The 26,890-nt window shown below is 38.0% G+C and overlaps 1 long non-coding RNA gene across 1 annotated transcript; it reads left to right on the top strand.

Annotated features, from left to right (window-relative positions):
* Positions 1–746: 746 nt before the first annotated feature.
* Positions 747–25,136, top strand: LOC105466631 (uncharacterized). The gene is made up of 4 exons (XR_978334.2): positions 747–1,120; positions 16,179–16,621; positions 18,111–18,249; positions 24,048–25,136. It is a non-coding gene; the product is annotated as an uncharacterized lncRNA (long non-coding RNA).
* Positions 25,137–26,890: the final 1,754 nt, after the last annotated feature.

Consider the following 26,890-nt stretch of genomic DNA (forward strand, 5'->3'; position numbering starts at 1 on the left):
TGGCTGTTGTTTTAGGCTACTATTACTTTCTTGCTTTTCAAGTTGATTATTTATTTCTTAGGACTAGCTAGGCACTTGAATTTCCCTTGAAGGAGCTCAAGATTTCCCTTTATTTCCATGCTTGGGTGTGGAGAGGTGCAGGCCCCTAAGAGGGGGGTCTCTGCTCCTTTTCAGTTTAGAGCCTGACACACACACATAATGCCTGATTCAACAAATACTCACTTCATGACAAAATGAATGAAAGCACGCTCATATTTGACGCTCACATTATTCCTATTAGACAGATGAGGAAAGAAAGATTCATTAAAGGATTATTGCACAAGGTCACAGAGATGATAAGCAACAGCACCAAGATTTAAACCAGATCTTCTGACTGGAGAGCCCTAATCTTTTCAGTGACTCCAGCCTGCTGCTTCTATTAAAGTTGTATATGTTTTTAGAGCTGATCTATCAAATCATGTTTGTTCAGAAGATTTTATGATAAACACTTCATACTTTAGCACTTTTATGATATTTAGAACCATAAGACAGACTTAAACTTCCTCAGCACAAAAACACCAGAAAGGCCCATTGAGAAACCTGCTGCAAATTTTAATGAGCATCTGCAGAGGATTAGGGTCCCCATAAACATTCCGGGGCATTCCCCAGGGAGTTTCGTGGAATCCTGTTTCCCAAAGCTGTTCAGAAGTTCCTCGCAGTCAGGAACATTTTTGTGCTGCTTAGGCAAGTATGTTATCTGCAGACAGTAATTTCTCAAGTCCAAGGAAGGGAAATGTTGGTGACAGAAACTCACTCTGGGGACTTCATCTACGGAAAGAAAGCTCACTTATCACAAACAAATCATTTCTAAGTGAGCAACAATTTTGTTGACTACATTTAAAGACAGAAACACGCAGTTCCCAAGTGCAATTTCAGTTTTCCAAAGGACAGTTTGATTCTTTTTCAGAAATGCCTTGGTGATTATTTTTTGTTGTTTTGTTTCGTTTTGCTTAGAAGGACTGCTTAGTGTGCCTCTTTAGTCAACATGAAAAAGAAGAAAAGAACAAGTAACTGAAGGATCCTCTGATGGCCTCAAGGCAGTGGATTGAGAATATCTCTTAAGTACAAGGAGGTATTCTAGGTAAGACTGGTAAAGACTTTTTAAATCGGGCTCAAATACTCCTCAAACACTGACACAGTCAGATGGATTCAGATTAAATGCTTTTTTTTCCCCCTAAAGATTGTCTGTTTTCCATACTGATTTTGCAAAATCCCTCTAAAGGTGCTGAAATTCCCATAATAAAATGTTAATCTCTTACATTAAGAATTGGATGAAATTTACTTATAGCAGACAATCTTGGGTTCTATTATGTTTAGTATACAGATTTTTTTCTTTTGACAACTACTGTTTTAAAACTCATGATATTAGGTTTCAGGATACATATTTTATAAGATACAATATATATTATATATCATAATATATTACATATACATATATGTATGAATAACATAGACATATAATATATTATATTTGTACATAATATGTATATATAATATATTATTTATACATAATATGTATATATAATATATAATATATTAGGCTTTGCCGGCTATGTAATCTCTGTTACATATTCTTCTGTGTTATTTTTACAGCACATTAAAAACGTGTGCAAAACACTCTTAGCTTTCCTGGCATATAAAAACTGGTCATGGACCAGATTTGACCCTACTGTGCCAGCACCTAGACAGACACATGATATAATCATTGCCTTTGATGCAGTTGACAAAAATATATATATAATGTATATATAATATATAATATATTTATACATGTTATGTATGTATAAATATAATATATTTATACATGTTATGTATGTATAATATAACATACATAATATGTATATATAATACGTTTTTGATATATATATTATATATATATATGTTGTGTGTTTTTTTGACACAGGAAATAGTACCAGGGCTAGAAATTACATCAGTATCATAGGATATTTTTATGCTGTTTTGGCTACTTTGTATCCTTCATATATATTCCTTGTAGGTAGGACATACATGCCTTAAATATGTGTAATTTTTTTAGAAACTTGTGATTTTCTCAGCTTAATAACTTTGTAACTAACTTTGTACTATTTTAAAAATATTTATCTGTAAAATTATGCACCACACTTGCAGAAAAAACTGTTTGGGATATTTACTCTGTAAAAATGAAAGGTAGGCTTACATTTTGACTTTTCCTGGGTGGGGAGGGAGGAGATACCACTACATTATGAGGTTTTTCAGGGAATACACTCTATGTTGCTCAGATCTGTATCCCCAACACTTAGTTTGGCGACTGACCGTATTAGACACTCCATAAATTTTTGTTAACTAACTGCATGAAAGGCAATGATTATATCATGTGTCTGTCTAGGTGCTGGCACAGTAAGGTCAAATCTGGTCCATGACCAGTTTTTATATGCCAGGAAAGCTAAGAGTGTTTTGCACATTTTTTTAACGTGCTGTAAAAATAACAAAGAATATATAACAGAGATTACATAGCCTGCAAAGCCTAAAATATTTGCTATCTGGCCCTTTACAGAACAATGTTTTCAGACCTATCTTTATTCTTAAATATACTCTTGTTTTTACATACACTTCAGTCAGAGCTCAGACCAGTCTTGGAGTGAGGCTATCCATGGAGGTGGACTCTACTAATTGGCTATTCAAATTCATTCCCTTTCTCTCTTGTTAACAGAATCCCTATTGCGTTTGATTGACAACAGAACTGCTATGGATGAAACATGGCAGGTCAAAGCCAGTTTTGGCAATTTCATTTGTCTTTCCTAGTGATTTGTCTAGAGTCAGCATGTGACTCAGCTCTGGAAGATGAAACCTAAGGGGAAATGACCAGATAGATTTCTGAGAAGGATTTCACTCCTCTTTTAAAGGCAAACATACATAAAGGAATATATGTGTTTGCTTCCACTCCATTCTGTTAAATGAAATTTAGTCTAAAGTTGCCTCTTTACATATTTTAAATTGAGCCTAAGGCTTTCTCTGTACATAGTGAACTATAACCTAAATAGAGGTATAAATGGACTCAAATCTACTCTTGTGCCAGTCACTGAGTTCTGGCTAATCATAGGGGGGCAAGTGTTTAAACCATTTTTAAATAAGGCAAATGCTGAGCTGTAACCCACCTGGCTGTTTCTGTACCTCGCTTCCATTTTCTGTAGGTCACTTTCCTTCTGTCCATAAGTCTTATGTCACCACATGCTTGTGCTGGAGTCTCTGGGTCTACTCTGGCTCAGGAGGATGCCCAGTTCATGACTTGTTCTTTGCTCAATTCAACTCTGTTAAATTTTATTTGTCTAAAGGTTTTTTCTTTCAACAATTCTTTCTTGCTTGGGATTTAGTTATGTGAGGTTGTGTTTTGCCTCTTTGGCAGTCCTCTTTTGACCAAGAAAGAAAGCCAAAATGATTCAAAGTGATGTTGAGCTAACATTCTGTCACTGTTGTGGTGTTGAATTGACCCTACAACTGAGATGAGATTGTTTCCTTGACCTTGACCCTCTTCATGGGTGGGAACTGGATGACTCATTTCACTCAGTCTGCTGCTGTCCACTCCTTGCAAGAGGGAGCATGCAAGCAAGTGAGTGTGGGACCAAAGCAAATGAACGCTGGAACCGGCCAGTTGGTCCTCTCTGGCAGGAGCAGGCTCTGTGCAGGCCCCACAGCAGTGTCGCAGCCCCTGCCCTCTCAGCACCCAGGTTGCTGTCCAGTATCCAGGAAGAATCAGGTTACATGAATGGATTGAAGGGTAGTGTATGCAGAGGATTTTACTGGGTGATGGAAGTGGCTCTCAGCAGAATGGAAAGTTGGAAAGGGGATGGTGTGGGAAGGTCATCTTTCCCTGAAGCTTCGCCATCTGAAGTTAGCTGCATCTATCTGTAGTCTCTGAATCTCATTTGCTTCTCTGCTTGCTTCTCAGCTTGACACTCAGCCACTTGTTTCCCTCATCCTCAGCTGCTTGTGTTGCTCTGCCAGCTGAAGTCTTTTTATGGGCACAGGATAGGGGTAGGGCAGACCAAAAAGAAAAACAACGACATTTTGGCAGAAAAATGGGGTTGGCTATTTTCACTTAGGGCTGCGGTTCCAGGCTTAAGGGTGGGGTTTAGCTGGGATCCCAGCCCTTCTATATCATAACCACCTATCTCTAGCCTGCTTATGAAACCACCATTGCAAAATTGTAACTAAGACAGTGAAAGAGATTTGACCTAACCAACTACATCTTGCTTCTGATCTCCAAGCTATCCTTGTTCTTTCCTGGGCATAGGCTGAACTAACTTCTGGAGGAACTTAGTTTATAGTTTAAAACAAAGATGATAACAGGCCTTTACCAAGGGAAATCCCCTTCTTGCCTGGGGACTTGACTGCCACTGTAGGTTGAACATATTAGCCACAAGATTAGAAATTACGGTTTAAGTGTCATGTAGCTGGAGGCTACAAGATTCTGACCCTCCTTAACCTGCTTGTAAGATCAGTGCTTGAGATATTTTGCAGACCCTGCAACTGATGGATCAGCTGGCACCACCAAGATCGATAAACTGGCTCATCTGATCTTGTGGCTCCCACCTAGGAACTAAGTACAAGAAGCATCTCTTACTTGACCAATCAGCACGCCTGTCTCATTGGCTTCCCCCCACCCACCAACTTGTCCTTAAAAACCCTGATCCCCCGAACCCACAGGGAGACTGATTTTAGTAATAATAAGACTCCAGTTTCCTGCACAGCTGGCTCTGCATGAATTATTCTTTCTCTATTGCAATTCCCCTGTCTTGATAAATTGGCTCTGTCTAGGCAGTGGGCAAGGTGAACCCACTGGGCCATTACACTTGTGATAAGATAAAAAAAATCATGTCTTTATGCTTTAGGCTATTGTTAATTCTGTATGCTGATACTTTCTGCTAAAATATACTGATTCATTCAGTTTTTAGATCTATTATAATGAGTTCAATGAAATTATTGAAGTTTTTTTTTTTTTTAAATGAGAAACTCTCAAATTATTTGGAGTCCTAATTGGTTATAGTATTATCCAGACAGGGATTAGTGTAACCTGGTACTGCACAATCTTGGACATAGCCATTTTGGTTCGAATTTATATGAGAAAGGTAACTACTTGGAGAGCAGAGTGAATTCAACCATGAAAAATCAATTTAATTTCTTATCTGATTAAGAAGTGTGTGTGGGTGTGCTTATGCATTTGTGTGTTCAGTATTGACAACTGTAAATAATGAGATTCAGAAAATATTATTAATTGTAGAGTTTATTCAAGCACTAAGCTTAAGGATGGCCATCTGGGAAGCAAAGATTCCAAAAAATGGAAATCAGCTTTCCAAAATGTGGAATTTTGGGGGTCATCTATGTAGATAACACTTATGCAAGCTTAACAGAATTTCAACATCTTTGACTAAGGCTTAATGCATGGTTACAATGATCTGATTGGTTGAGGTGGTCTTTTTCTTTCAGGAAAGGCATATTTGATTTCCACACTGAACATGTGACAGTCATGGGGTTTTTTGCATGATCTGGTCTGAATTAGGTGCAGACAGTAAAGGAGGCAGTTAATCTGTAACAAAAGTCAGTGATTAGAAGAGGAAGAGGCGTAGTCTCTGGTCTCTCCTAGTCATTTACAACACAAAAGCAATGAGAAAGAGAGTTATTCTATAATCTAAGAAGCAGAAGCTGTAACTACATTCTATGTGATTCAGATCACAGTCACATTTCTCTCAAGGCTTAAAGAGTTTTGAGGGTTCCAACAGCTTTTAAATTGTATGTGTTTTCACAGTGTAAACATAGAATGCATGTGCTTCACTTAGATATTGGTTAGAATATACTAGACTAGGAATTAAGGAAAATAATGCTTGTGATCTGTCAATAGTGATGTTACAAATCCGTACTGTAAAGTTCATACTCTTAAACCCTCACATTCCTCCCTCAATGCTTATTTCAGAATGGATAGAAATACAATGCTAGTGTAATATTATTTTACCTTATTTCTGCATTTTGGCATCCCAGAATGGTATATTGCATTTTCACTGCCATATAGGAAACTTCCCAGGGCTCTTAAGTACAGAGTTAATACTCTTTAGACTTCTATTGACTCTAGGTTAGCTGTGTTAACTATTAAAACTCTGCCGCAAACTAACATTCATTTAGTTTGATTACATATTTTCTGAAATCTTTTAAATAACTACGATTGAGATGATTATTTTTTTAGTTGTGTCTACATCTCACAAATAGTACTTTCTATGGGCATTTCATACACTCATCCATTTCTGACTTACATTACTTTCTACTGTAGGTTAGTTTATGAAATCTCATGTTATTCTGTCTGTCTATTATTGTGAACTTTCAACTGTCTGGCAGAGGGCTATAACTTACTGCATTTGTAAAGAGACAACAGATAACTCCTTGCCTCCCACAAAGCTGCTTCCATATAACAAATTAATAGAAAACTTACCTATTTAAAAGAAAAAAGGGAATATGTTTTCTTTACTAAATTTCTAACATGTACGTAGTGCTTTACAGTAGAAAGTGCACTCATATTTCTTATTTTATCTTCATAAAAACTTCAGGAAGTCAACAAGATACTGCTTTTTGTATCTATTTCGTATTTTAAAAACAGGGGCTCAGAAAGTTTAGGAGACTTGCTCAGTTCACTCTCCTTTGAATAGGCAGATTCTGGCTCTAAACCCAAGTCTCCTGACTCTCAGTCTTTCCCAGAGGTAGGACATTTGCACTGTTTTGGGGGTAGGACATTTGCACTATTTTGGGGGTAGTGCTACCATCTTTTTGAATGATTTTTGGAAATAAACCATTTTTGAAATATAATTTTTGTTAGAGGTGGCCAACTAAATTAGCTAACCTTTGACATCTTCACTGAAATCAGTGAGCCTGTGCAAAAAGCTTTACATCAGTTTCTCTTTTAAAAAAATAGAGAAAAATATTCACCATATATTACGACTCCATAGAAATATTTTGGAAATGTCTAAACACTGTGAATAAAATCAGTGTAGCATACAACTATATACCATCGACATAATGTATCTAATGTCAAGGTTGATTGAAGATTATTATAAAAAGTCTAAACATATACCCAGTTAATTTATGATGCTGGCTTTCTTTGCCTGTATTCTCAGCAGATGACAGAATTCTACACACCTGACCGTCAAGCTTTATTGGTGGTTCTCCTCTACGCAGCATTCATTTTACTTTAATTAACCTCAAGACTCTAGTTTACAAGGCAGAGCTGGGCTTCCTAATTATTTCCATAAAACTAGTAATCTTGCAAGCCATCAGAGGCTGTGGCTAAATCCCACACAAATAAGCCTCAGTACTAGAAAATTTAACACACTAATTTTTTTTTTTTTAAGGAACGGACTCTTTCATGTTTTTTAATTTTTGTTGAATGGTGTTACAGTGAACTCTAGAAATGGCTCAGAGGCTAATTTTTTTTCTTTTGTACATCTGTCTATCATGCTATCTCTATATTTTTAGAGTATATTAAAGAAAATATGCCCTACGGTACTATTTTTCATCTTTATAATGCATGTGAAAAATTCTTCTTGTTTTATCGTCTAAGGATAGTGAAGCCTGGGAATTGAATTCACTGTTACCCACATGCTGGCCTTGACAGGGAAAGAGGCTGGATTATGTTCAGAATCAAGCCTTCATTACTGAGATAAAGTGAAAGGGACTATACCACTCTTTATGTAATTAAATGCAAGCATTATTAAGAAAATTTTTCTGTACAGCTGCTAGGTTGAAAAAAATGTATGCCTTATCAGTAATCCCTTTATATCTTTAACATGATTCATAGCTCCTCACGTATTCCCTGGCCTGAAAATGAAACAGAATTTGCAGCCTTCCACAGGTAAACAGTGCCCATTTGTTGCTTTAATATCAATTCTGTAGCTCTTTTAAAAAAAATTCAGTGAACCATTCAAATGGCTATCATGCCACGTCTGGTCAATTTATTTAATCAGCAATTCATATTAAAAGGCCAAGTGGCCAAACGGGTCATAAAATAGTCACTTGAATTTAGTCTCAAAGTGTTGCAGGACTTTTCCTTAGTTCAGCTAAAGACAGGGACCTTGCCACACGGTCATGGAAATTTAGGTTTGCAGACAATTTGAAGGGGGAGTAAGGAAGGGTTTTGTTAGGTGAAAAGGGAAAAAAGCGAAAACAAGGACCTTCCGCAAAGCCAGAGTCGCTGCTGGTGAGCTTCCCACCTTGCAGCTTGAATCCCGGGTTCTATGAGGGAAGAGAAGGGGCCACGCTCCTTTCCACTGCAAATGGAATGAACTTCTGTGGCTTCACCGCGGTGCTCAGGCCAGATGGAGTGTTGCGAGGGAACCCTTCCCACCTGGCTGTCGCAAAACCTTTAGACAGCTGAAGTAATAGCCTCCAATTGGGCTGTTAATTAGACCACTGTCATGTAATAACATATGAGCTTGAGGGGAGGTTATGCTGGGGTCCGGGTATTTCTGGGGTTGGGAACCTGGAATGATAAGTTCCCTAACCTACTTGACCATATCCGACAAAAAATCTCCAATTGTATTAATTGATATCAAAAATGTTCTTTAATGTCTTTTGTCTACATCTCCAGTGACTCTAAACTTGGGCAGAGAAGACAGATGTGTAATATACTGGGGTCCTTACGACCCCACGCATTAGTCCAAGCTCAGTAATCCCTGAAAGGCCTGGGCATTTCCTTTTTCAGGCCCATGGTAAGGGGCTCTGTGTCCTTTGCAGGGAGACCAGAGAAAAGATTTGGCAATATCAAAAAGTCTTTCCTTAGGAATCTGTTTTACTCTGTATTTGAGGGACTTTTGGTCTTGAGAAGTAGTTTATGTCTAAGAATTAGAGGAGAGGGTCTTTTACTCTTTTATGATGGGAAAATCAGACTTCTGCTTACAACACTAGAGTCTTTAAATTCAGATCTAATAGGACTCTAGTAGTCTGCCTATTTCCGTCCAAGAGACACCATGGTTAATTAGTAACTACCAAAGATTCCTATGGGAAAAATTATTCTGATGATCTTTCTGTCTCTGCTGCCTATTTCTGTAATCGTGAGCATCTTGTTTCTAGCAGTTAAGCGCTGCCATTTAGTCTTCTCCACTCTGGGACCCAATTGTCTTCACTGAAGTCAGTAAGCCTGTGTCAAGGGCAGCCTTTTCCACCTTCCTTGCTGACCTACTCAGGATACCCAGTATAGTACCTTTCATGGTGTTGTATGTATATCTTTATTAACATATATTTTTAAATTTATTTGAAAATAATTTCAAACTTATAGCAAAGTTGCAAAAATAGGCATATACAAAGAACAATGGTACAGCCTTTACCCAGATTCACTTCTTAACATGTTGCTCCATTTGCTTTATCATAGAGACTCTGTCTCGGCCTCAGCATCTGAGAATAAGTTGCATACCTCCTGGTCCTTTCCCACTAAGTACTCATTTCTTAAGGAAAAAATGTATCCTTGTGTAGCAACTGTGTGGTTATCACCTTCAGTAAATGTAATACTAACTCATATGTTAATCTGTCATCTACATTCTATTTTACCAAGCAACCCAGTAACGTCCTTCATTGAATTTGTCTTCCAGTATAAAATGTAGTCTAGGGGTAGGTACTGCACTTAATTATGTCTTTTTAGATTCATTTAATTTGAAAGATGTCTAAAGCCTTTCTTTGCCTCCTTTATATGCAGAGTGCAGTCCTCTCCCACATTTTCAAAAAATAAAACAGCATGTTCTTCATTTTGACTTTGATGTTTCCTCATGTTTAGACTTGGGTTATGTCTTCCCAACTGGGATACTACATAAGGGATATTGTGACTTGATGGCCTTCTCAGGGTATCAAATCGAGAGTCACACAATATCCGTTTGCATCCTTATCATCTGGTCAAGGCATTTGATTTGTATACTATAGAGTTACTATTTTTTTACATTGTAATGAATAATCTATAGGAAAACAATTTAAGATCACACAAATATTTTGCCTCTTTAAAAAATTTATCCCCCTAGTTATAGCATCAGTTGATGATTTCTGCCTATCTCAATCTTTACTGTAATGATGACAAAAATGATGACCTTTTTCCAACTCCAGCAATCCCTCTGGGGTTTATCAGTCAGCAGTTGGTGTTCTTATAAAACAAGAGCCCCTATCTTCTTATTTATTTACTTTATTTATTTATGTATTTTGTATTCATAAGTATATATATTTTAAATATGAGTATAATAGAGATACATATTTTGGTATAAACTCACAGTTTTTCATTTTTTTCCCTAGTGGCTTATAACATATTTCTGTCTTTTATTTTATTATTTTTTCTTTTTTTGATACAAATTGTCTCTGTCACCCAGGCTGCAGTGCAGTGGTGCAATCTCAGCTTACTGCATCCTCAAAAACCTAGGTCAAGCGATCCTTCCAGCTCAACCTCCCAAATAGCTAGGACTACAAATGCAAACCCCTATGCACACCTAATATTTTATTTTTTGTAGAGACAGGGTCTCACTGTGTTGCGCAGACTGGTCTTGAACTCCTTGTCTCAAATGATCCTCCTGCTTGGCCTCTTCAATTGTTGGGATTACAGGCATGAGCCACTATGCCTGGCCCATATTTCTGTCTTTAATTATTTTTGTTTACCAATTTATTTTTAAATTGCCTAGGTAAATGGAGGGTCCTCTGAGGGGCCTCAGGATAAATTTCTATAGATTGAGTAATTTAGTACATAAAATAAACTCATTCCATTCTTATCATTCTAAGTCTTAAAATCCCTTTTTCTGTATTATACTAAATAAGGGTAGGCATGTCACCTTCATTTAGTGCAGAACACCATTTAGTCCACTAACCAAGTCAACATTTTATACCACAGTGAGAAGATTCAGCTGGCACATTGAGTCTATAATCTCTGGTTGGTATACCTATATTGATACAGTTTGTCTGATCTATGTTTCTTTTTCCTTCGTCTATCCTTATTAGAACCCATTCTTACATATATCCTTCAGCTTCCAGCTTTTATATATATATATATATATATATATATATATATATATATATATATATGTATATTAGCAAAATCATGGATCTATTTGATATGGAAACATAACTCTTTCCATGTCAGATTCTGTTTGCTTCCCTAGGACAACCTGGGATCTAACTCTTGTCATAGGGGTAGTGTCTGTGAGGTGCAGTTGTGGCCAGGGTCTCCGAACAAACCAGGGCTTGTTCCATCACAGAGGGGAGAAAGAACCGTTTCTGTGGGAGAAGAGATATTCACTGGTCTTTAGGGATGCAGAGTGGTCAGGTTCAACAGAATCCATCAAAATGTTCCCCATCCGGATTCCACTTTCTGTTGCAAAATACTCCAGCTTTGATGTAAGAGACGTGGAAAGGCTTTGCATTCAGTTTTTGTTGTGATATAGCAAATTATGGACATCAAACTCCATGTCTGATTTCTGGCTATGTTGGTTATGTGACGGCCAGAGATCATGATAGATGTTTCCCAACCTTCTAACCATGTGTTGGACTAACAATTGAAAACCCAGAGCTTGTCTTTTATTTTGTTTAATTTAAAAATTGTCCAATATAGTGAGAAACAGCCAGAGTTCTGTATTCTTTTTACTCTCCGGGATGCTCTATCACAATGGTCATTTCATTTCAAAACCTTCCCTTCAGTAGGCACTTTATTTCAAGTGACTGAAGGGGATCCTATGAGTGGCTCTGTGTCATGTGCTACACATTTTCCATTTTTGAATGACATTGGGATCATCCTTGTTTCACAAAACTAGTCTTCCAGTCACTCCCAAATTCCCATCTCTCAAGTACAACTACTTCTAGTCCTACTGTATGAGTCAGAACTCAATGTAAAAACAGGGTCTACTGTCAAACCCAAAATCTGACAGAGATACAAAAAAAGAAAAGAAAACAAAACTTCAGGCCAATACCCTTGATGAATATTGATACAAAAATCCTCAACAAAATACTGGCAAAATGAATCTAGCAACACATCAAAAAGCTTATCCACCACAATCAAGTAGGCTTCATCCCTGGGATGCAAGGTTGGTTCAACATACAAATCAATCAACAAACAAACAAATCAATAGATGTGATTCATTACATAAACAGAACTAAAGACAAAAACAAGAAGATTATGAAGAAAAGGCCTGTGATAAAATTTAACATCCCTTCACGTTAAAAACTCTCAATAAACTAGGCATTGAAGGAACATACCGTAAAATGATAAGAGTCATATATGACAAACCCACAACCAATATATACTGAATGGGCAAAAACTGGAAGCATTCCCCTTGAAATCTGGCACAGGACAAGGGTGCCCTCTGTCACCACTCGATTCAACCTAGTAATGGAAGTTATGGACAATCAGGCAATTGAAAGAAATAAAGGACATTCAAATAGGAAGAGAGGAAGTCAAACTTTCCCTGTTTGTAGATGACATGATCCTATGTCTAGAAAACCCCACTGTCGGCCGGGCGCGGTGGCTCAAGCCTGTAATCCCAGCACTTTGGGAGGCCGAGACGGGCGGATCACGAGGTCAGGAGATCGAGACCATCCTGGCTAACACAATGAAACCCCGTCTCCACTAAAAATACAAAAAAATTAGCCGGGCGTGGTGGCGGCGCCTGTAGTCCCAGCTACTCGGGAGGCTGAGGCAGGAGAATGGCGGGAACCCGGGAGGCGGAGCTTGCAGTGAGCCGAGATCGCGCCACTGCACTCCAGCCCGGGCGACAGAGCGAGACTCCACCTCAAAAAAAAAAAAAAAAAAAAAAAAAGAAAACCCCACTGTCTCAGACCAAAAGCTTCTTAAGCTAATAAGCAACTTCAGCAAAGTCTCAGGATGTAAAGTCAATGTGTAAAAATTGCTAGCACTCCTATACACCAACAGTCAAGCCAAGAACCAACTCAGGAACCAACTCATTCACAATTGCCATGAAAAGAATAAAATACCTAGGAATACAGCTAACTAGGGAGATGAAAGATCTCTAAAAGGGGAAGTACAAATGACTGCTCAAAGTAATCAGAGATGATACAAACAAATGGAGAAACATTCCATGCTCATAGACAGGAAAAATCAATATCATTAAAGTGGCCATACTACCCACAGCAATTTATAGATTCAATGCTATTCACATTAAATTGCCACTGACATTCTTCACAGAACTAGAAAAAACTATTTGAAAATTCATACGGAATCAAAAAAGAGTCAAAATAGCCAAGGCAATCTTGAGCAAAAAGAACAAAGCTGGAGGCATTATGCTATTTAACTTCAAACTATACTACAGGGTCACAGTAATCAAAACAGCATGGTACTGGTACAAGAACAGACACATAGACCAGTAAAACAGAATAGAGAATGCAGAAATAAGGCCACACACCTACAGCTAGCTGTTCTTTGAGAAACCTGACAAAAACAAGCAAAGGGGAATGGATTCCCTATTCATAAATGGTGGTACGATAACTGGCTAGCCATATGTAGAAGATTGAAACTGGACCCCTTCCTTATGCCATAAACAAAAATTAACTAATGATGGATTAAAGAAGTAAGTGTAAAACCCCAAAGTATAAAAACCTTAAAAGACAACCTAAGCAATACCATTCAGGAGAGAGGCATGGGCAAAGATTTCATGACAAAGATATCAAAATCAATTGCAATAAAAGCAAAAATTGACCAATGGTATCTAATTAAACTAAAGAGCTTCTGCACAGCAAAAGAAACTGTCAACAGAATAGACAGACAACCTACAGAATGGGAGAAAATTTTGCCAGCTATGCATCCAACAAAGATCTGATGTTCAGCTCTATAAGGAACTTAAATGAATTTACAAGAAAAAAAATCCCATTAAAAAGTGGGCAAAGGACATGAAAAGACACTTCTCAAAAGAAGACATACATGTGTCCAACAATCATATGAGAAAAAGCTTAGCATCACTGATCATTAGAGAAACACAAATCAAAACCACAATGAGATATTATCTCACACCAGTCAGAATGGCTGTTATTAAAAAGTCAAAAAGTAACAGATGCTGCCAAGGTTGTGGAGAAAAAGGAATGTTTATACACTGTTGGTGGGTGTGTAAATTAGTTCAACCATTGTGGAAGACAGTGTGGTGATTCCTCAAAGACCAAAGACAGAAATACCATTTGACCCAGCAATCCCATTACTGGGTAGATATCTAAAAGAATATAAATCGTTCTGTTACCAAGACACATGCATGGATATGTTCACTGCAGCACTATTCATAATAGCAAAGACAGAATCAACCTAAATGTCCATCAGTGGTAGACTGGATAAATGTGGTACATATACACCATGGAATACTATGCAGCCATAAAAAGAACAAGATCATGTCCTTTGCAGGGACATGGATGGAGCTGGAGGCCATTAATCTTAGCAAACTAATGCAGGAGCACAAAACCAAACATTGCATGTTCTCACTTGTAAGTGGGAACTAATTTATGAGAACACATGGACACTTAGAGGGGAACAACACAAACCGGGGCCTTTCAGAAGGTGGAGGGTGGGAAGAGGGAGAGGATCAGGAAGAATAACTAATGAGTATTACACTTAATACCTGAGTGATGTTCGTGACCAGCCCGGCCAACATGGTGAAACCCTGTCTCTACTAAAAATACAAAAATTAGCTGGGCATGGTGGTGGGTGCCTGTAATCCCAGTTACTCGTGAGGCTGAGACAGGAGAATTACTTGCACCCGGGAGGTGGAGGTTGCAGTGAGCCCAGATCACGCCACTGCACTCCAGCCTGGGTGACAGAGTATGACTCCATTTATAAATACATAAATAAATAAATAAATAAATAAAATAAACCTGGATAATGAAATAATCTGTTCAAAAAACCCCCATGACACACATTTACCTATGTAACAAACCTGTATATGTACCCCTGAACTTAAATAGAAGTATAAAAAGGCAGGGTGCAGTGGCTCATGCCTGTAATTCCAGCACTTTGGGAGGCTGAGGCGGGTGGATCATCTGAGGTCAGGAGTTCGAGACTGGCCTGGCCAACATGGTGAAACCCTGTCTCTACTAAATATACAAAAATTAGCTGGGCATGGTGGCACGTGCCTGTAATCCCAGCTACTGGGGGTGCTGAGGTAGGAGAATTGCTTGAACCTGGGAGATGGAGGTTGCAGTGAGCTGAGATTGTGCCATTGCACTCCAGCCTGGGCAACAGAGTGAGGCTCCATCTCAAAAAAAAAAAAAAAAAAAAAAAGTATAAAAAAAGAATATTTAAAAAAGAGAAAACATAAAAGACAAAAAACACAGAAAATTGTAGGCTTCCATTAAGGAATACTGGAAGGATAGATTGTAGTTGCGCCACCAGAAATGACTTCTTCAATCAAGATCCACAGGGGACCTGCTCTACTAGACAGCTGCTGGGCTTGATAATGCCTATGACGCAGGATGAGGATTTCAAGGCTGATGCCACTGCTGCCTCTGACAGAACTTCCTGTAAAAACAAAAGAAGCAAAGAAAAAGACATACAGTGATTGAAGCCGAAAATCTTCAAATTTCCATGTTCTTTGTAGAAAAACATCAAAAGAAGACAAGAAAATGGTTTTGGCGTCGCTTTCACCTTCCAGACCTCACTCAAATGCATTTAATCTGAGGAATCTGATTTGTATCAAGGACCCTAGTGCAATAGATAAACATTGTTTAGTTTCCCCAGATCTCAGTTAGAGATAGGGTGGAATTGAGGTTGAACAAACTAGTCGACAATATTTAACAGAGCCCAACAGTGAGAACTGCCACATTTAGATCAGGAACAAGCAAACCCATGGACAGATCTGTTGTTAATGAGAGTTATAAGCAGTAAATATTTGGCTTAATTCTCATAGTGTGTATTTATAAATCATACCTCATAAAACTCATCAAGTGGATGATTCTGATTCCCCCAGAATGAAGTTTATGATACTTACTGTCCCCTTTTTTAATATTCTTAAATCATGAAAATAAATGGCAGCTGGTTCATGTCCAAAGTGATTTTGAGATTGAGTTGTACACATTATGGTAATGCATTTTTCTGTTCTAATAAAGCCTTATTATATTATCATCAATTAATCAATAATTGTATATGACTCATTAATATATTTGTATTTTAGATATAGCAAGACCTAGCTGATTTTTTTAACAGTATGGTGTGGAAGATCCAGTTCACCCCGAGTAAGAAAGCATCATTTCTTCTCTTTGAGAAAACTGGGCCAAATGGAGGATGCTGGTCACATGATCTACTGATGCCTGCTAAGCAACAGCATGGCTGATTGGACAGATGTGTTAATATAGATTCTGGTGGAAGCATAGCTCCTTCCCTTTTTTTGTATTTTGTTGTTTTTATCAGTAACTGTATTTTTACTGAAGTAGAAGTTCATAAGGAAAAAAATGAAAAATATCACTGTAAGCTAATTGGCTTTGAAGCTTTGGGGGATTCATTTTATTATGGAAGATCAACTGGAAGATAAATGCACATACACAGCATGAAAAATATCGACCCCACAGAAACCACAGGAGAAAGCTCAATTGGCTGGCAATGCTATCTGATTCAAAGGTATATATACATAAACTAACTTTCATTGTGTTTGTTTTATTTATGCTTGTTTATCTCTTCCAAGCAAGGACTTACTCATTACTTGAAAAAGAAGTCAATAAAAGGGGAAAAGGCTTAGATAAGAGAAGAAGCTGTTTTTAAAAAACACCTTTCTGATATCTTATTTAGAGGTTTTCATTGTGTGGTAAATTATTTTGTTAAATTTTACATTTTAACTTATGCTTGCAAGTTTTTTATTATTTGATACATTAGTCCCTTTAATTCTTGCCTAAAAATATTTATTCCTCAAGCATTAATGAGAGAAGAATCTCTTCCATCTAGGTAATAAGGAAAATAAAGTGGCTACATATTAGAGTCGAGTTTTCAACTATTGTCTGGCCTTTTGTGTAAGAATTAGTTGGCACTTAAAAACACCTTTTCAAGGTGAAGCCCTCTAACTGCTTTTGTAAGCGTATGTGGGGTCATGAATATCAATGGCTTCACAGGGAAAATACATCTTCACATCTGATGAGTATCTAGAAGATTCGCTCCTTTCCCAAATCTCTCTGAACAATATACATTAATCTTCAGAAGTGATATGATAACCTTAATAGAATATGGAGCAACGTTTTACACGTTATTTCACATATTGTCTGATTTATTGAAAATGGGTACTTCCAATGATATCACAGAACTAACAACCATCTGACCCCAACTACATAACAGAATATGACAGATAAAAAATATTGTTACAATGAACCAGAAGAGGTATCTGGTTTTTGTTGCAGTAGAATTTAGATCTAAGGAGTACATAACTATAATTTGCATTTCTGGGACAAAAGAGCTTGAGAACCAGAAGAGCTAAACATCATAGTTTGCTTTTGATATTAGTAATGGAGAAAAATGCTTCAGCAAAGTTAGTGCAATGATTTAATAAGACTCACAAATATCCCAAAGATCTACTCATAAGCTTCTAATATGTGTAAAGAGTATAGAAGAGCAGGAGAAAGAAATCACTGGCAATAACTGATCATAGAGAGGTTCCAATATTTCCAGCGACAGCCCTGTAATGTTCTTCCTCATTCAGATAGGATGTAGTTCATCTTTGGTTATCAATCACTAAGATTGGTCTGAGGTATCTTAGTGTTGGCAGAGCCCAAGCACAGGTTTACAGGGGGACTTATATACCCCAGACCACATAGGGGAAGCCAGGGTGTATGACAAGTTAAAGCAGGCATAAGCTATCAATCTGTGCTCTTTTCCAAACCGTATATAAACACATAACCAAGCCTTCATCTCTGTTGCTTCTGTATTCTTACTTCTCTTGTTTTGATTCCTAATGTTTGTGCTTCTGGATTCCGGATTCCTTATCTGACTTCTATTCTCAAACTCATTTACACCTTTGACTCTTTTTTTCTCAACCACCCTGGCTATTATAATGATTTGGTACAGAAAATAAGAAAATGAAAGATATAAAACTTTATCTACATCTTTTCTGTCTGTGTTTTAGTCCATTTGTGCTGCTATAACAAAATACCTGAGATTGGGTAATTTGGCTCATGATTCTGGAGACTGGAAGTCCAAGACTGAGGGACTGGCTTCTGGCAAGGACCTTCTTGCTGTGTCATGTCATGGCAGATGGCAGAAAGGTAAGAGAGGGCAAGAAAGCAAGAGGGGGCCATATTCTTTCTTTTATAAAGGCACCGATTCCACCTGTGAGAGTGGATGCCTCATGGCCTAATCACTTCTTGAAGGTCGTGCCTCTTAAAACTCTTGGAATAGCAATTGAATTTTAACATGAGTTTTGGAGAGGACAAACATTGAAACCATAGCAACCTGCAAGATGTTTATGTTATATTTGGTGGCTTGTTTGGAAGTTAAAGTTCATAGGATGGAGATCTGGGAGTAAGGAATTTAAACGAGTTCCTTGGGAAGGAGACAAGAGAATAATTGCTTTAAATGTCATATAGATGTGGAGTATTCACTTTAAATTCATTAATTATATATAGAAACCAGGTTAAGGGTTAGTGACAGTCACTGTAAAGATTCTATTTGCATTTATATGTTCATATTCACAACTTTTGGAGAAAGCATGAAAGATCTTAGGGTAATATTAGATCTCTTAGACTTAAATGTAGACAGCCTGTGCAGACATTTGCCACATAATATGTGCAAATACATTTTACTATAATGTCATTGTGTTTGTCTGGATTAGAACAGGATTTTCCTGTTACGATAGTGGCCCTCACACTTGGCTGTAGTGTGGGTGACTGATTCCCCCCCGCTTGCCTTCCTTACAAAGGCTGATTTGACTGAATCTCTTGTCCTAGGCTTCCTTTTTGAAGTTTCCAGAATGAACCTCATTGGCTTTTTCAGCATGTTTTATGTCCTGATGAAGTTCAATATCTCTCAAGGATATTCTATAGAAATCAACTTCTGTAAGAAAGACTTTATCAGTGTAATCAGGACACATATAACAAATGTTGGCCAGGGACTGTGGCTTACACCTGTAATCCCAGAACTTTGGGAGGCCATGACAGGAGGATCACTTGAGGCCAGGAGCTTAAGCATGGATAGCAGAGTGAGACCTTGTCTCTGCAAAAAATTTAAAAATTAGCTGCATATGGCAGCATGCACCCATAGTCCCAGATACTCAGGAGGCTGAGGTGGGAGGATTGCTTGAGCTCAGGGTTTAAGGCTGCAGTGAGCTACAATTGCACCACTGCACTCCAGCCTAGGCTACAGAGCAAGAGATCCTGTCTCCAATAAATAAATAAATAATAAACAAATAATAATAAAATAACATTTATTAGGTACTTACCTTGTGCCAAGTTCTGTACGAAACAATGTACATGTATTGACTCATATAATCCTGAATAATGTTATGAGGCAAAAACTGTTATAATTCCCATTTTATAGATGTGGAAACTGAAACACAGGAAGGTTTAGTAATTTGCCCAAGTGCACACAGTAGGAAAAAGCCGAACTGGTATTTCAATAGATACATTAGTGAGAAAAGTCCCAGAGTTAACATAAAGTGAATCACAACAAAGGAAGAAAAGCTGTAATAATAATTATCAAAAAGCTTCTTGTTTAAACCGTTGTTTTCATACTTGTCCTTAGACAGTGCATTTTGAGTAACACCCATTACTACAGTGTACACTTTGGGAAACGCTTCATTAATTTAGTTAGATTCTCCATGACTGTACTTCCAGACCTCAGTTCCGAAGTTCCAGAGTCCTTTAGGAGCCTTGAGTAAACAGGTCTGAAATTTTCCAGGGAGGAGTTTTAAGATATTCCATCACATTTACTTTAGAAATCCACAAAGAGATGGGAATAGGCTAAAGATTTCTCATTTAATTCCCACTGTTACTGAGGGCGTGTTCTGCAAACGTAGGAATTTTTGTTGGTTTCATTCTATGTTATAGCTGTGACAGTTAGAATCATGCCTAGAACACAGTGGGTGCTCAAAAGATATTAGATAAACAACTGCATTAAATAGCCATCACAGATCATAACCTGATTATATACCAGATTTGCTCTGAACCCTGAAGTTTAGAAGAGAATGGCGAGGGGGAATGGAAACGGATTTCAAAGGTCTGTCCTCTGCATTCCCCATCCCACTTGTTCTCACTGCTATTCTTACTCCACAACTCTCAAGAAAATTAAGATTCTTGTCCCAGTGGATTAGAAGTGTTTGGTATCTAGTTTCCTATAAGGACAGGGAAAATATTTTCATTCTTGAATTCAGTTAACGACACTTTTCGAAGGCTACTATGTGGTAGCCATTGGACATTTGGTAATGAACAAAATACCATATAAGTAAGCACTTGCGTAATAATTACTATGGACCTTTTATAAGTGATGCGTGTATATTTATTTATATTCTCATATACATATTATATATACACAGTATGTGAAAACAAATGTGATAGGCACCATGACGTGCTACACAGTATCATTGATAAAAGTTACTAAAGGTATTTTTTCCAAAGCTATACACGATGTGTATATATGTCATCTATAAAAATGTATATATATAAACAATATGTATATATACTCATTGAACCATCATCACACTTTACATATGAGAAAAATAGGGCCACAAAGTTAGCAGAGGGCCATTATGAGCCTAATTAGCCATTGTTTACAAGCCAAGTTTTCACAGTAAGCTATGGTCCCCACTTCAACTTTAGTGGAAGTGAGAGGCATCTACTCACACCATTGCCTACCAAACCCCACAAATATGACAGGTGCTGTGACAGAGCAGCAGAGGGTGTTATGAGGGACGGCGGTGGAGGGGAAGTCAGAATGGGACTCTGATGAAATGACATTTAAGCTGAGACCTGAAAGGAGGCGAGTGGTTGGCCAGGAGAGGGCGGGGAAGGCATTCTAGATACAGGAAACTGTGCAAGGGCTGAGGCAGAGCAGGTGCGGCCTCATACTTTGGAAGGAACTGGAAGAAGAGCATCGCAGTGTGAGCTTAGGAGTTGGGTGTAGGGCAGGAAAAAGGAACGCAGGACACAGCAAGAAGACGCTGGAGAGTGAGGTGGGGGGGCGTACATCACATCCATAGTGTAAACCATGCAAAATTTTACACACTGTTTTAATTTCAGTGGGAAGTCACTGTAAGATTTTAGCAAGGATGTGGCATTACCCTATTTATGTTTTGGAAATGTTAGTCTGCTTTTTGCACTTCCATAGCAATAGTCATGATAATACATAGCTCACTTATGAAAGAATATTTATTCCTTTTAAAAAATGTTGTCTTGATTAATTCAACTAACTCATTTGTACCACAGATACCATGTGGACAACAGAAACCATATTTACATTTAAAAGTATTTAAAATTAAAATATGGTTTACTGTAAATAAATATAATATGTAAAAGGAGCAAATTTAGACACTGTGTTACTAGGAAGAAAAGGCAAAGACATGTGACAGGGATACTAAGTGCTGCACAGTGTCGTTGATTGAAGTTACCAAAAGGAACCTTTCTAGAGCTACACAACGCTCATTGGCTATGTAAATGTTAAAAGACACATATTTAGATATTTAGGACAATATTTACTATGAGGACTACTAATGCAGTGAAATGCAGAGGTAAACTGTTGTTAATACATAATTCTATGATAGAATTAACAAACTGGTTACTATTTCATCTGTATTTAAAATATTATGAATTAAAAGGCAAAAAAAGCACCAGTGTTTTAATAAAATTTAGTCAAAAATGAGGTTTACATCGTCCTGTATAATGAAGAGCTAAGACTAATAGGTTTGCATTGATAATGCATGTGCTTTGCAAAACTACCACCTAGAAAAAAGAACTTAGCTACTTTTAGGGTGCCCAACATTTGTATCTCACATAAACAAGCTGTCGTTTGGAATCAGAAGTCAAATCCATGGCCTATAGCACCGGCTAAAAGCAGACACCGTTGCTCTAACAGAGTGCGTTATTTCTCTTCCTGGGCTGGTTGGAGATTGGCAGGAACTGGGCTGGAAACATCCAGAGCGGGCTCACGGTCCAGCAGCGCTCCCAGGAGGGCAATAGCAGAATAGCAGCCTGTTAGGCTGCGGGAGGAAGACGAGGCACCGGTTACTGATAGCATATGTGTGAGGGGGGTCTGAAGGCGAGGAAAGACTGAAGAAAGCATGGAGGTGACAGGGTAGACAGCAAGAGAAATAGCATAATGCAGAGCCGGTTAATGACTCTGGCAGCTTTCCACGGCTGAGAATGTTACAATTGGCAAGGGAGGATGGCACATGTGAATTATCTCTTAGTAAGAGGCAAATCCTTGACTTGAAAGATCTGAATGTTCTTGCTTATCAGGACACACTGAAATAGTTAGATTCTGAGATTATAATGCACTAATGCTAGTTTTCTAAACGTTATGTTATTGAATCTGTTGCCTGTTAAATTTGAGGATACAAATGAAAAAAATCTATTCGATAGCTCTAAAGACTAATATTTTAGAAACACATACCTCTATGCCAGGCATGAGGCGCTATGTCAGTAAAATAGACATGGTCTTTTCCCTTCGCAGAGCCTAGAGGATAATTTATTAATGATTAATCTTTTTTTTTTTTTTTTGGAGACGGAGTCTCGCTCTGTTGCCCAGGCTGGAGTGCAGTGGCCGGATCTCAGCTCACTGCAAGCTCCGCCTCCCAGGTCTACGCCATTCTCCTGTCTCAGCCTCCCGAGTAGCTGGGACTACAGGCGCCCGCCACCTCGCCCGGCTAGTTTTTTGTATTTTTTTTTTTTAGTAGAGACGGGGTTTCACCGTGTTAGCCAGGATGGTCTCGATCTCCTGACCTCGTGATCCGCCCGTCTCGGCCTCCCAAAGTGCTGGGATTACAGGCTTGAGCCACCGCGCCCGGCCTATTAATGATTAATCTTAGAGGATAATGTATTAATCGAATTAACCATTGCTTTGGTTAATTTGTAGTTTGTGTTAGAACACAAAGAAAAAAGAACAGTTTAGAATGTTTATCAAGGATTGGCTTTGGATAGAGAGTTCAATACCTGCACTTTAAGCCAGAAAACTGCAGAATGGGGAGACCTTGCTGGTAACTACAATGGAGTCGTAGTAGGTAAGGATGGAGAGGATATGGGTGAAAATCATATGCCAGGCACTGAGCATGAACACGTGCAGGATTAATTTCCATGCAGTCTGATGAAGTAGATATTCTTCCTATCTACATTCAATACTCAGGGAATTTGAGGTGGAGGCACAAATAAACAAATTGCCCAAAGTCTCACAACTAGTAAGTGCATATTTTAATATTTCTCATTGCATACAAAATTAGACAATTTTGTATGCAATGAGAAAGATTTTTAGAAATAAAGGATTAAAACTACTAGGGCTTTAATACATACAAATAGATATTAGTAAAAATGCAGAGATGCCCAAGACAGGCATTATAATGAGACTCAACAATGGTGACTCCCTCACTCTTCTGTGTATACATTTATTGCTATCACAAACCTCTCCAATATTTTCCTGCTCATGTTCCTTCTAGAAAGAAGTCTTGGCCGGGCTCAGTGGCTCATGCCTGTAATCCCAGTACTTTGGGAGGCTGAGGCAGGTGGATCACCTGAGGTCCGGCGTTAGAGACCAGGCTGGCCAACATAGTGAGATGCCGTCTCTATTAAAAATACAAAAAATTAGCCGGGCATGGTGGTGCACACCTGTAATCCCAGCTACTTGGGAGGCTGAGGCAGGAGGATTGCTTGAACTTGGGAGGCGGAGGTTGCATGGAGCCAAGATTGCGCCACTGCACTCTAGCCTGGGAAACAGAGTAAGACTTCGTCTCAAAAAGAAAAAAAAAGAAAGAAGTCTTCAGAATATAATAATGATTAGACATGAATCTGCAAGATTAAAGTATCTATCAGTAACAATTTCCTGTTTGTTTTGTTTTGCTTTTTTTTCCCCCTCTTTCGGCCAGGTACAAGTGGCTCATGCCTGTAATCCCAGCACTTTGGGTGAATCACCTGAGGTCAGGAGTTCGAGACCAGGCTGACCAACGTGGTGAAACCCCATCTCTACTAAAAGTACAAAATTTAGCTGGGCATGGTGGTGGGCGCCTGTAGACCCAGCTACTCAGGAGGCTGAGGTGGGAGAATCGCTTGAACCAGGAGGCAGAGTTTGCAGTGAGCCGGGATCGCACCACCACTCTCCAGCCTGAGAGACAGAGCGAGACTCCATCTCAAAAAAAAAAAAAAAAAAAAAAAAAAAAATCTTAGCAGGAAGCAAATGAAAGGTCAAAGCAGGCTTGCAGTCAGTGGGCACTCAACTAAGGGAAGCTTATAAAATGAAAACACACAAAAAAATCCAAAAAGGCTTTGCCTCCTTCCTTTCATAATAAAATGCTGACACACCTTAATTATAGTGTTATAAACAGTGCTGTTGGACCACCGCTTCACCATATGGGACTGAAAACTGTAAATATGTTAGATATTGGTTCTTAGGAAAGGAAAATATAGAATATGTCCTTTGTACGAGTCATATTTTTATGAGGCTGCTGAAGAGTAGCTGAGTGTTGAATCAAATCACGAATTCTCAAGGCCACCATCATCAGAGTAGGCAAAGTATATATTTGCTCAGGGAAACATCTGTTAAGAAATTTCTCCTGAGTCTCATCAGTAGTTGGCAAGCTTTACTGCTTTAGCTATATTTTCATTATTGGCCTGTCTGCAGAATAGTTTCCACTGGTTGTCCTTCAATCATTAATTCACCAGTAAAGAAATAATCTTTTTAATGGCCCGCCTTTGTTGATAATGCTCACAACAAAATTTAAATTTTAAATAGTCACTCAGTGATTTGTATTTTATTCCATTGTGCTCTCAAATTTTATGTACATGCACAGAGCTCTGAAAAAGGATGAAAACAATAAGTTATGAACTGAGTGTGAATCAACCATGGTGGTTACAGTTCAGTTGCTTTTGGAGTATTGCAGAAGTTGTGTCTTTAGCTAATAATGCTTGGTTCATAGGAGTCACACCGTTACTTCTAATACTTCTCAGTGACATTATTGAAATCATGGACTTTTTTTTTAGTTCAAGTAGAAGTACCTTCCAACAAAATATGCTTTCATCAAACTATCAACTTCATAATAGGAAACAAAGCATTTTCTGGAAAAAGAAAAAGAAAAGACAACCAGAAAATCATCTTTTTTGATACAGTTATCTCATAGGCACATGTTACCAGTGGCATGAATAAAATACTACATAAACTTTTTGGACATAATTAACATTAAAACATACTGGCCAGCATCATATTATTTTCTCTCTCGATTTCCATTTAGTGCTTTCCATGTGTCAGAGAGTCAATGTAAAGCTATCTTGATAAACCCATTAACGAATTGTTGCATAATGTTTTATAGTTGCTTTGCAAGTGAATTATTTTTGCTGTGGTACCGCTAATACAGCAATCTCTATGCCCTCTATGATTATTAATATGGAATAATAAAAAACTGTAACTTTGTCCAACATTTTCTCTGGTCAAAATATTAATATAACTTGGCTAAAAAGAAGCATGGAGAAAAACACAAGCACTATTTTGTGGTGTGTGAGATCGACCTGCAGTTGTTAACGCTGTTATTAAGTTTCAGTAATTGTTTAGGTCATCAATCTCTGACAAGAACCTTTCAGAGTGCTTGATGATATCGCAAGTATCAAGCTGTGCTGCATTAAAAAATGATGAATCTCTGTTCAGGTAAAGCTTTGCCCTTTGGCTATCATAATGTATCACCACTTTGTTTACAAATGGGTATTCACTACGCTAAATGGCAACAGGGTGCATGCGATTTTATAAATATGAAATGTTGGCACTAGCTAATATCTGAACTCGTAGTTGAAAGTGCAGCTGGAAGTCTAGGGAAAATAATCATAGTTACTTACAAGATAAATAATTTTGTAAATTAAAATCATTGTGTTTCAACTATTTAAATGATTACAAGTTATTTTTTTAAATAACATGTTTTAATAGAATAACTCAATTTTAACCCTCGGTTTTCTCTAAAACAAGTCTTATAATTTTTACCTAAACATAAATTTAGAAGCATTATACATAAATTTGATAATTTATCAATTTCAAAGGAATCTCTAATCGTTGCTATTAGATTCATTAAGCCATCAGCCACATTTTGTCCAGGTTATTATTGTTTTAGACAAGTCTTATTTTTGGTAGGAAAATTATTTTCTGAACGCAACAAAATAGAAATGACTTCATCTCTTAGTTTACTGATTGGTTTAAATGAGCTAAGTGTTACTCCTATGTATCCTTGCTTATTAATCAAAGGCGGCGTTTTACAGACATGTAGGAGGGAAACCATGTAGTGTTTACTGTAACAACTCCTTTTTTTTTTTTTTTTTGAGACAGTGTTCACTCTGTCACCCTGCTGGAATGCAGTGCTGTGACCACTGCTCACTACAGCTTTGATGTCCCAGGCTCAAGTGATCCTTCCACTTCAGCCTCCCAACTAGCTGGGACTACAGGTGCACACCACCATGCCAGGCTAATGTATCGTATTTTTTATAAAGACGGGGTTTCACTCTGTTTCCCGGGCTGATCTCAAATTCCTGGGCTCAAAGTGAGCCACCTGCCTCAGCCTCCCAAAGTGCTGGTATTACAGGTATGAGCCACTGTGCCTAGCCTAAAGCTATAAAATATTACAGAAAGAATTGTAGTACCTTGGCTACTCTTCCCTGGTTACCTCCCTTCCCTCCATTCATATCCTGATATATTTATATCATTAGAGTGTTTATTAATTTCACATATGCATTTATA

Source organism: Macaca nemestrina, chromosome 3, assembly GCF_043159975.1.
Source record: "Macaca nemestrina isolate mMacNem1 chromosome 3, mMacNem.hap1, whole genome shotgun sequence".
Lineage (NCBI taxonomy): Eukaryota > Metazoa > Chordata > Mammalia > Primates > Cercopithecidae > Macaca > Macaca nemestrina.